Source organism: Nycticebus coucang, chromosome 3 (assembly GCF_027406575.1).
Source record: "Nycticebus coucang isolate mNycCou1 chromosome 3, mNycCou1.pri, whole genome shotgun sequence".
Classification (NCBI taxonomy): Eukaryota; Metazoa; Chordata; class Mammalia; order Primates; family Lorisidae; genus Nycticebus; species Nycticebus coucang.
The window spans coordinates 29,722,165-29,731,984 of record NC_069782.1 but is presented as its reverse complement, the minus strand read 5'-3'; the positions used below and the strand labels follow the sequence as shown (position 1 = coordinate 29,731,984).

The window sequence follows — 9,820 nt, the reverse complement described above, 5'->3', positions numbered from 1 at the left end:
ATGAGCAGCATTCATTCACACCCAGTCTAACAACTGTCTGTCAAGGTTTAGATAATTCTCTTTCTACGCCTGTGGCTCAAGGAGTAGGGCACTGGTCCCATAGGCCGGAGGTGGCTGGTTCAAACCTAGCTCTGGCCAAAAACCAAAAAAAAAAAAAAAAAGATAATAAAGAAAAGGTACAGTATTTAAAAGAAATTTGTTTTTTGGGTGGCGCCTGTGGCTCAACAGTGTAGGGCGCTGGCTCCATATGCCAGAGGTGGTGGGTTCAAACCCAGCCCTGGCCAAAAACTGCAAAAAAAAAAAAAAAAAAAAGAAATTTGTTTTTATTGTTTCAAGTTAATTTGAGGGTACAAAGAATTAGGTTACAATGTTTGTGTTTTTCAGGTAGAGTCCCTCTTATAATTGTGTTCCACCCCTAAGAGGTGTGTCATACACCCTAACGTTGTGCCCATGAAGAGGGAGCACATCCTTCTCCCTCCCTGCTCCCCTCTCTCCACCCGCTCCTTCCCCCACCCTCCACCTTGAATTGATCTGAGCTTTACTCCTATGTGGGTGTGTATTAGATCATCTATGGGCTTCATGTGAGTGTTGAGTACATTGGATTCTTGCATTATCCCTTATCGTGATACTTTACTAAGAAGAATGTGTTTCAACTCCATCCAAGTTAATACAAAAGATGTCAAGTCTCCATCTTTTTTATGGCTGAATAGTATTCCATGGTGTACATACACCACAGTTTATTAATCTATTCCTGGGTTGGTGGGCACTTAGGTTATGTCCAAATCTTGGTGATTATAGATTGAGCTTGCAATAAATAATCTAGTGCAAATTTCTCTATGATAAAATGATTTTTTTTTTTCTCCTGGGTAGATGCCTAGTAATGGAATTGCAGGATCATATGGAAGGTCTATTTTGTGTTCTTTGAGGGTTCTCCATATTTCTTTCCAAACAGGTCATATTAATTTTCAATGCCGTCAGCAGTGTAAAAGTGTTCCCTTCTTTCCATATCCACACCAGCTTCTGCAGCTTTGAGAATTTGTGATGCGGGCCATTCTCACTGGCACTAGGTTTTGGTTTGCATTTCTCTAATGGTTGGGAATAATGAGCATTTTTTCATCTGTTTGCTGGCCATTCAGAGTTGCCTTTTTCAGAGAAGGTTCTTTTCATGTCTTTTGCCCTGTTTTCAAATTTGAAAGTGCTTCAGCATCATCTGGAGTGCTCATCAAAATGCACATGGCTAACTTTCTGCTTCATTAAGTCTGGGGTGGAGCCCCCAAATTTGCATTTTCAATAAGGTGCCAAGGCCAACTTATCCACCAGGCACTCTAAGCACAGTGTCTGTGGCCCGCTCTACTTTGAGCAGACCATGAAGACAGTTTGATTTAAAATCTCTTAATATCAGAAAAAAGTAATTAGTACAATAACGACGAATGCATATGAGGAATCCAATCTACACTACATTCATCTTTCTACCAGTGTGGTCTACAAATATTCATTCTGAGTCTTTTTCTAATTTATTATCTTTTTAATGAAGGACGGGACGTATGAAGGCAGACGTGCTCATAGTTCATGGAACTTGTGATGTGGCCCCAGGGATGCAGTTGCTGGAAGCAGACCTTCAGAACCACTACTTTGAACTTGCTGATCATTAGAGATTTGTTAATGATCTGCTTTTTCCAAACGGTTTTGACTCTGTACTGTTTTGACTTAGAAGAAATAGTTTTTAGGCCTTCTCTGCAATGCTAAGGAAATCAATTGAGCAGCAAGCAAATTTAAGTCCATGAGGAGACCTGGGGAACAACAAACAGTGAGACTTGTGTATGTGATGCGGTCGCTCTATTCCTTACCAGATGTAATTTGCAGACGACAGCTTGAGTGTACTGCGCGCTCATCCTTGCAAAGGGACTTTAAAGATTCAGGCTGTGAAGAATCTGGTTTACAAGATAATACCTTAATAACACTGTGCATGTTTACAGACCAGACTGTCCAAAAGACAATTTCTCATTTTGGATCCACTTTTTCCTCACAACTGTTAAGTAGATGTTGTATTGTACTGAGCAGCAAAATTGTTCTATTTGGTAGCAATAGGAATAAACAACAACAACAAAATTCCCACCCCACAAAGCAATCATAGGATAAGCAGAGATAAAACAAACACCTCTTTATTGCCGGGGGGCAACTCTCGCTTGGGTTGAAACGCTGGTGTTCCAGCTCAAAAGCTACAAAAGCTCAAATGATGAAAATAAATACATTCATGTTACACCACAACTCGTTAAACATCCTCAATACTTTTCCATGAATATAATCACTAGCGAAAAAGAGGTTATCAGTGAAGCAAATGAAACCTTCATTGTATTTTGATAGTCAAAATGTTTGATGGTTTCTTTCGAAAAATATGGAATTTACTCACTGACAAGCAAAAAGAAGAAAATAAAAATAAATTCATAAGTTCAACCCAGAAATAACCATAGGTAATTTGTTGTTATTTATCAATATTGTTGCTTGTTTATATACAGTATTTTTAAAAACATATGATAGAGTTTATAAAGTTTATAATTTTACTTTGAAGTTTAACAGTATATTGTAAACATAATTAATAAATCATCAGGTTGAAAATTTTTAATTTATTAATTTTTATTTCATAATATTAGAGAGTGCATGTGCTTTGTTTACATACTTAGTTTTTTGTGCAAATTAAGTTGAAATTATAAGCATGCTCCAGGTTAAATTTTTTGCATGGTGCTTTATATGAATGGAGGTTTTGTTTTTAAGTAACTGATTCATGTTGAAGGTTTCGGTTGTTTTCTTATTTTCTCTATTACAATACTCTGATGAACATTTTTTGTGTGTACAGTTAAATTATTTATTTCTTTTCCATTATAGACCCCAAATCACCACATTAAAAAAAAAATGGCACTTTTAAGGTCTCTAATTCACATTTTCAAATTGTGATTTAGCTCTAGAACTCTTCCGATTTACAAAGAGGCCCTGTGTATTGAGATTGGTTCCATTATCCAACATAAAAGGATTAAATTACTCTGAAGGTTCGTTTAGCAATAATTGAGATCTGGGACAAAATACACACAAAATGTAGTCTCTGACTGACAGAACTGAATATGCCAAGGTGGGTTGTGGAGTGGGAGAAGGGAGACAGCAGAGAAGAGGGGCCCATGCCCTGGACTTCCAGTTCTAACTCCGCCTGTACTCACTAGCTCCTTCCAGTCCTCATCAGCTCCTGAAGGGTCTATGTCTGGCCACAGCTGTCTCCCTGCAGATGGAGAGTCGACCATGGCAGGGGAAAAATTACAGAAACTTTAAAAGTTATTAAACCTTTGTCCTTTAAATTGTGGTGCCTTGGGGCAAAGCTCTGAGTGGCTCATCCAAGTTAGAGCTTTGAGGGACTAGGGGTGTCCAACCTTTTTTTTTCTTTTCTGCCTCTCATTGGAAAAATAAGAGCTGTCTTGGGCTACACAGTAAATACACAAACACTAAGCTGATTAGAAAAAAGAAAAAGTCACTGCATACTTTTCATGATCTATGATACCATAAATAAACAAAAAAGAATTCTCACAAAATCCGTCTGCAGCCTGCAAGCCCTAAGGTTGGACACTGCTGCACCAGACTAAGGAGATTTCCTGTTTCTGTCTTTACCTGTTTCTGGAAAAGCAGTAGAGCCCAGATGACAGATGTTTGTCTCTAGGAGAGAGCTTTCCGAAGCAGGATGATAAATATGTTTCACCCTTTAGTGGCAGAGGCTCTTTGGAGTGTTGTGTGAAGAAGGATCCTGAACTGAGCCGAAATAGGCGGGGAGAGGGCTGTGATTGGCTGGAAAAGTCTGTCATAGGCACAGGAAAAGAGACTGGGCTCAGCATATTCTTCATGCTTCTTCTGAAGTTCTCTTTTAGGTGGAGCACAATGGCTTGTACCTGTAATCCCCGCACTCTGGAAGGCCAAGGTGGATGGATTGCTTGAGCTCAGGAATTGGAGACCAGCTTGAGCAAGAGCCAGATCCGTCTCTACTAAAAATAGAAAAAAATGAGCCTGGCATCATAGAAGGCTCCTGTAGTCTCAGCTACTTATAAGGCTGAGGCTGGAGAATTGCCTGAACCCAAGAGTTTGAAATTACTGTGAGCTGTGACATCACAGCACTCTATTCAGAGTGACATAGTGAGAAAGATTCTGTCTCAAAATAATAAATAAATAAATGAACAAATAAATAAATAAAATAAAAATATAAAGTTCTCTTTTAATTAATGTCTTGCTGTTGACTACCAGAATAACAGCCGACTGATTCACCTTTGGTTTAGTGCATGCACAGGGCACACCTTGACCTCAGCTATAGTGATAAAAAGCCATTTGGATAAGGCTTTGTTTTCATTTCTTTTTAAAAAATAAAATAAGTGAAAAAACGTTTTAATTTATTTACATGTTTATAAATTTCTCCTTGGTTTTTGTTTCTTTCCCTTTAAAGCAAGGTGAAAAGCATTAGTCTGTTAAGATAAATTTCAGTTCCATGCTATGAACATTGACCATAAATTATATTAAAAAGATATGGAGAAAAGGGAAACTGAGGGGGGCAAAAATGAGACCCAGGGTGAGGGAGAGGCCAACTGGAATTTTTAAAGGGAAGAAAAATGTAGAACAAAGTGAAGGTTAATATGGACATAAGCTGGGACGAAAAGGGGAAGAAAAGGAGAAGGTAGAGGGAAGAAAGAGATCTCAGAGTTCTTGAAAAGATCACTGTTTTGGGAGGAAACCAACGTCATCTTTCAAGGTCAGCTGAAGAAAGCTTTGAGATGCTGACTCAGGGGGAGTCCAGGGGGACTTTTGGGGAATTTGCAATTACATGTGGAATGAAGAATCTAAAAAGTTGTATTAGCCAATTTCTTCTAACAACTTGCTTCCAGGAATTTTTCCACTTCTATTAAGGCTGATAGTTTGCTTAAGGACAATGAATGGTAAGGATGACATCCCTGAACTTCTCATACACAAATCCCTTAACTCAAAGAAGTGAGTGCATAGCTGCTGTCAGAGGCCATAGCGTCTGACAAGACGTGATATAAATAATCAGCATGTGGCTGTCACTGCTACAGTGACATTGGAGATGCCACTGGCATTGCACAGTCACACTCGAATTATCCTGCAAATATCAATATGTAATTTTTTTTTTTAACTTTGTACTTGCTTATTTTATTATGTCACAACAAAACACGACATTTTGGTGCAAACAGTTAATTTTTCCTCTTTTCCATTTAAGTCTGGTGGAGTAAAAAATACTTTTTCTATAATAAAATATGTAGTTTTGGGTTTTTAACGTAACTTTTTTTTTCTTTTTGCAGAAAATACTTTTGTAAAGTGTCACTTCGCGGGCAGGGAGGCTCGATGCCACGTGAGCCTCAGCTCGCCCTGCGGAGGCTGAGAGCTGAAACCAAACCCAGGCAGGAGACTGGGGACAGTGGAGGGCGCAAGGCGGGGCGCGGCATACAGGGGCGAGGGCGGCCGGGCAGGCGGCTGGAGGTCACTCTCGCCATACAGCGCCATGCAGAAGGACATGTGGTCCTGAGCACCCGGCACCGCATCGGGGCCGGCGTAGGGAACCATTTGCGCGATGCAGTACTCAGCTTGCTCCGGCGGCAGCTCCCAGCGAAGCTCGTCCACAGTTATGTAGTTCTTGTCCTCAGCCAGGATCTTGAAGGAGGCCATGACCTGGTCTGCGGTATCTGTGACAGCTCTGTCTCATGGGACATGAAGGCCTGGAATGTCACTACCCCCAGGCAGTTGGGGTCCACAGTGCTCAAGATGCAGGCAAATTCTGCCTCCCCCTGGGGGTCATTGCCAGTATCATAACCCAAGCTGATGAGGCAGGCTTTGAACTCCTCAGGACCCAGTGTGCCAGAATGATCCCTGTCAAAGTGGTTAAAGGAGGCCGGGAACTCATTCATCTGCTCCTGGCTGATGCCCTTGGCAGCCCGGGTCAGGATCTGGTTCTCCACCTCCTTGATGGTCCTGACAATAATGGTGAGCAGCTGCTCCCAACCCACACGGATGTGCTCCATGCTGTAGTTGGTGTGCTTGTTGTCAAAGATGAGCGCCTCCTGGATAAGATGGTGGTCACCCTCCAGCTGATCAATCTTTGGCTTGTAGTTGGCAATGCTCTTCTGCGAAGGTGGCTGAGCTGGTCCTCCAGGGTCCCGTGCATCTGGATGGAGAGCCTCCCAATCTCCTCCATCTTGGTCTGGATCTAGGGCCTGATGACGTTGGCCTGGGCCTGGAACTGCTTCTGCAGCCTCTCATTGTGCTGCTGGCAGGTGTGTTCCTCTGTCAGAGCCTGGTCCCTCCTTGGCGCCAGCTGCTGCACGTGGTCCCATTTGCCATTTGATCTCCTGAGGCGTGATGGTGGTGTAGGGGTTGGTGCCCGCCATGTTGACGTGGTAGGTCTGGACGACCATGGACACCTCCTTGTGGATGCCCAGGATGGCCTGGTGCTCCTTGTCAGCATTGGGGAGGGTGGCCTTGAACTGCTCATGGGCTATGGTCACTCCCTGGATCTCCTGGATGGTGTGCAGGATGAAGGTGTCCTGCAGGTCCTCCATGGCCCCCTCCATCCAGTTGTTGAAGGGCGCAGCCTGCTTGGCATATTCCAGATACAGCTGGTCGCTGGTCTCCAGCAGCTTCTCTGTCCGCTCTAGAGCTTCCTTCGGCTTCTGAGTTAGGGCCCCCAGATTGCCCACTGATCACAGATCTTTTGGCAACCGGCGTTGAGGCTGGGTGAGTAATAATAGTCCAGCTCATTGAGCTCCTGTGCAAGGCAGCTATCTGCTCCACGTGGTCCTGGTGGGCGGCCAGGTCGCTCTGAAAGGCCTCGTGCTTCTTAAGCAGGGCCTTGATCTCGGAGAACGTGGCTGTCTCATAATCCTTCTGCCGCAGTATGGCCTCTTTGCCGTCCGTCCAGGCCTCGTGGATGGAGGCCTTTCGCAGGAATTTCTCTGTCCGGTGGTCAAGCCCCTCCAAACTCCGGATCTCATTCAGCAGCCACTCCTCATAGCCCTTCTGGGCCTGCTCCAGGCAGCCCCAGGCATTGTTGATGTCCGAGACCATCCTGCCTTCAGAGAGCATGAAGGCGGGCGGGTTGCTGACCCACAGCTTGGTCTTCAGCGTGTTGAAGTTGATCTCCAGCTGGCACTTCTCCTGCACCTTGGGGGGCTTGTGCAGACGCCGGTAGTCCCGGAAGTCCTCCAGTTTCTGCTGCATGGCCTACGTGGTGTTCTCGGGCACCCGGTTCTCCAGCCAAGGGATGGTGCGGCAGATCCACTCCAGCAGATCGCTGGCAGCTTCTCGTAATCTTCCATAAGCTGCTCATTCTCCTGGTTGACCGCCAACACCTTGCAGATGCGATTGGCTGCTGTCTCCGCCTTCTGACCTCCAGAGAAGGCATGGTAGAAGCTAGACACAAGTCATGATGGCTTTCTCATCCAGTTGGGCAGTTCCGACGATGTCTTCAGCATCCAGCATCTTGGGGATGTCCAAGTACTTCTCTGCCACGTCGAAACTGTGTTCATATTTTTAAGTGGGTTATCCTTCTGCAGCTTCCCGTAATCAATCAGTTCAGGCCAGTGTCAGTGGATCAGGGCGCAGAAGCGAGGCCGTCCTTCCAGCTTATGTGGAAGTTCTGGATGTTGACGTTTTTAGACGGGGCTGTTTTTCTCTGACACCATAAGAGGAGCCCTACCTTGGCTGAAGCCTCTTCCACAGAGATGTCATGGATGGCAAAGCGAAGGATGATGGTCCAGATCATGCCCAAGGTCATTTTCACATTCCCATCCAAAATTTCTTCAGCTCCAATGGACACCAGTTTGACCCCTTTGCTGGCTATGAAATCCAGGGCCTTGTTGACGTTGGAAATCTTGTGCACCCTCATCTTGCCGCTCTCTGGCTTGGCCAAGCATTCACCTGAGATGGCCTCCGGCAGCAGCACGAGCTTTAGGCTGTCCTGGAAGTCCTCCTCCATGTTCTCCAGCTGTGTCCCTGCCTTCCGGAGATGGGAGTTGCACCAAGCTGTGAATGTCTTTCCCTGCTGCTTCTCCCAGGCAGGGTCCAGGAGCAGGTCCGGGTGCCAGCCCCCTTCCGGCTGCATGTAGTCCTTGGTTTGCTGGGAATCATAGTGGTCTACCTTAGTGCGCGCGTGCTAGGAGCAGGATTTCTTCCTCCACCTTCTCTCCCGCCAGCAGGGGCGGCGGCTGCCCTGGTGTGGGGAGGGAGCTGGGCCTGGCTGGGCTGGGCTGGGGCGACCAGGCTAGCTCTCCTGCGCCAGTTTCCGCCCTGACGCTCGTGAAGGCTGCTGCTGGCGTCCATAGCGGACTGCCTGCCTCCGCCCCGGCGCTCGGACCTAATCTCCGCGCACCCAATATGTAATTTTGACCCCAAATTTCTTAAGTTGCTTCCTGGAAAAATGTTGGCACTTTGGAGAGTTATGTTTAATTTTCTTGTCGGGCGGCGCCTGTGGCTCAGTGAGTAGGGCGCCGGCCCCATATATGGAGGGTGGCAGGTTCGAACCCAGCCCCGGCCAAACTGCAACAACAAAAATAGCTGGGCATTGTGACAGGCGCCTGTAGTTCCAGTTACTCAGGACGTTGAGGCAAGAGAATCAGCTAAGTCCAAAAGCTGGAGGTTGCTGTGAGCTGTTATGCCACCGTACTCTACTGAGGGTGACAAACTTGAGACTCTGTCTCTAAAAAAAAAAAGTTTTCTTGTCATGGACTAGACCCTTAACTGATCCTTTGTTTTCTGATTCTTCTTGGAAAAACAATTTGTTTTAAAATTTTAAACAATGTACGCATCCATTTTAACATTCTAACAATTTATAATGGTATATAAAATTAAAGCTGAATATCTCTTCAAAAAAGAAGGAATGCTCCTCACTCTCCAGGACTAATTAGCGCTAGGTGTTTCTCTACTTTCCAGTTCCTTCCAATATGTCAGGCGCACTTCAGCCTCATGGCCTTTGCACTTTCTATTCCCTTTACCTGGAATTTTCTTTCGCCACATGTATTTGTGGTCCCCCCTCCCCCATGCTCCTGTAGAAATTACTTAAATGTCACCTTCTCAGTGAGGCCTTCCCTGGTTATCCTGCTCACGACTCTACCCCTCTGTCTAATGTTCCCCGTTCCCTTATCTATATATTTCGCCTCTTAGCATGCTATGAATTTGAGCAAATTCATTTATTACCTGCTTCCCCTCAATGGATTACAAGCCCCATGAGGCAAGAATTATGTTTGCTTATTTTCATTTTTGTTTTTATTAGAGATAGGGTCTTCCTCTGCACCCAGGCTGGGGTGCAGTGGCATGACCATAGCTCTTCCTGAGCTTGATCTTGAACTCTTCGAGCTCAAGTAATCCTCCCACCTCAACCTCCTAAGTAGTTGGCCATACTACACCTGGCCAAGGCATGGATTTTGTAACTCTTTTGTTCCAGCTGAATCCCCAAGCCTAGAAAAATGCCTGACACATAGTAGGTACTCAATATAAATTTACTGAATAAATGAATTTACACTTATTTTTAGAAATATTAGAATATATTACACACACACACACACATATATATATATATTTGAGACAGAGTCTCACTAAGTCACTCTTGGTAGAGTGCTGTGGCATCACAGCTGACAGCAACCTCAAACTCCTGGGCTCAAGCAATTCTCTTGTGTTAGCCTCCCAAGTAGCTGGGACTACAGGTGCCTGCCACAAGGCCTGGCTAATTTTTGTTGCAGTTGTCATTGTTGGTTAGCTGGCCTGGGCTGGGTTTGAACCTGCCACCTTCGGT

General features: G+C 45.0%; 1 pseudogene; it reads right to left on the bottom strand.

Moving 5' to 3' along the window:
- Positions 1-5,358: 5,358 nt before the first annotated feature.
- LOC128580891 (alpha-actinin-1-like) overlaps positions 5,359-9,820 on the bottom strand; it is a 96,481-nt pseudogene continuing 92,019 nt past the window's right edge.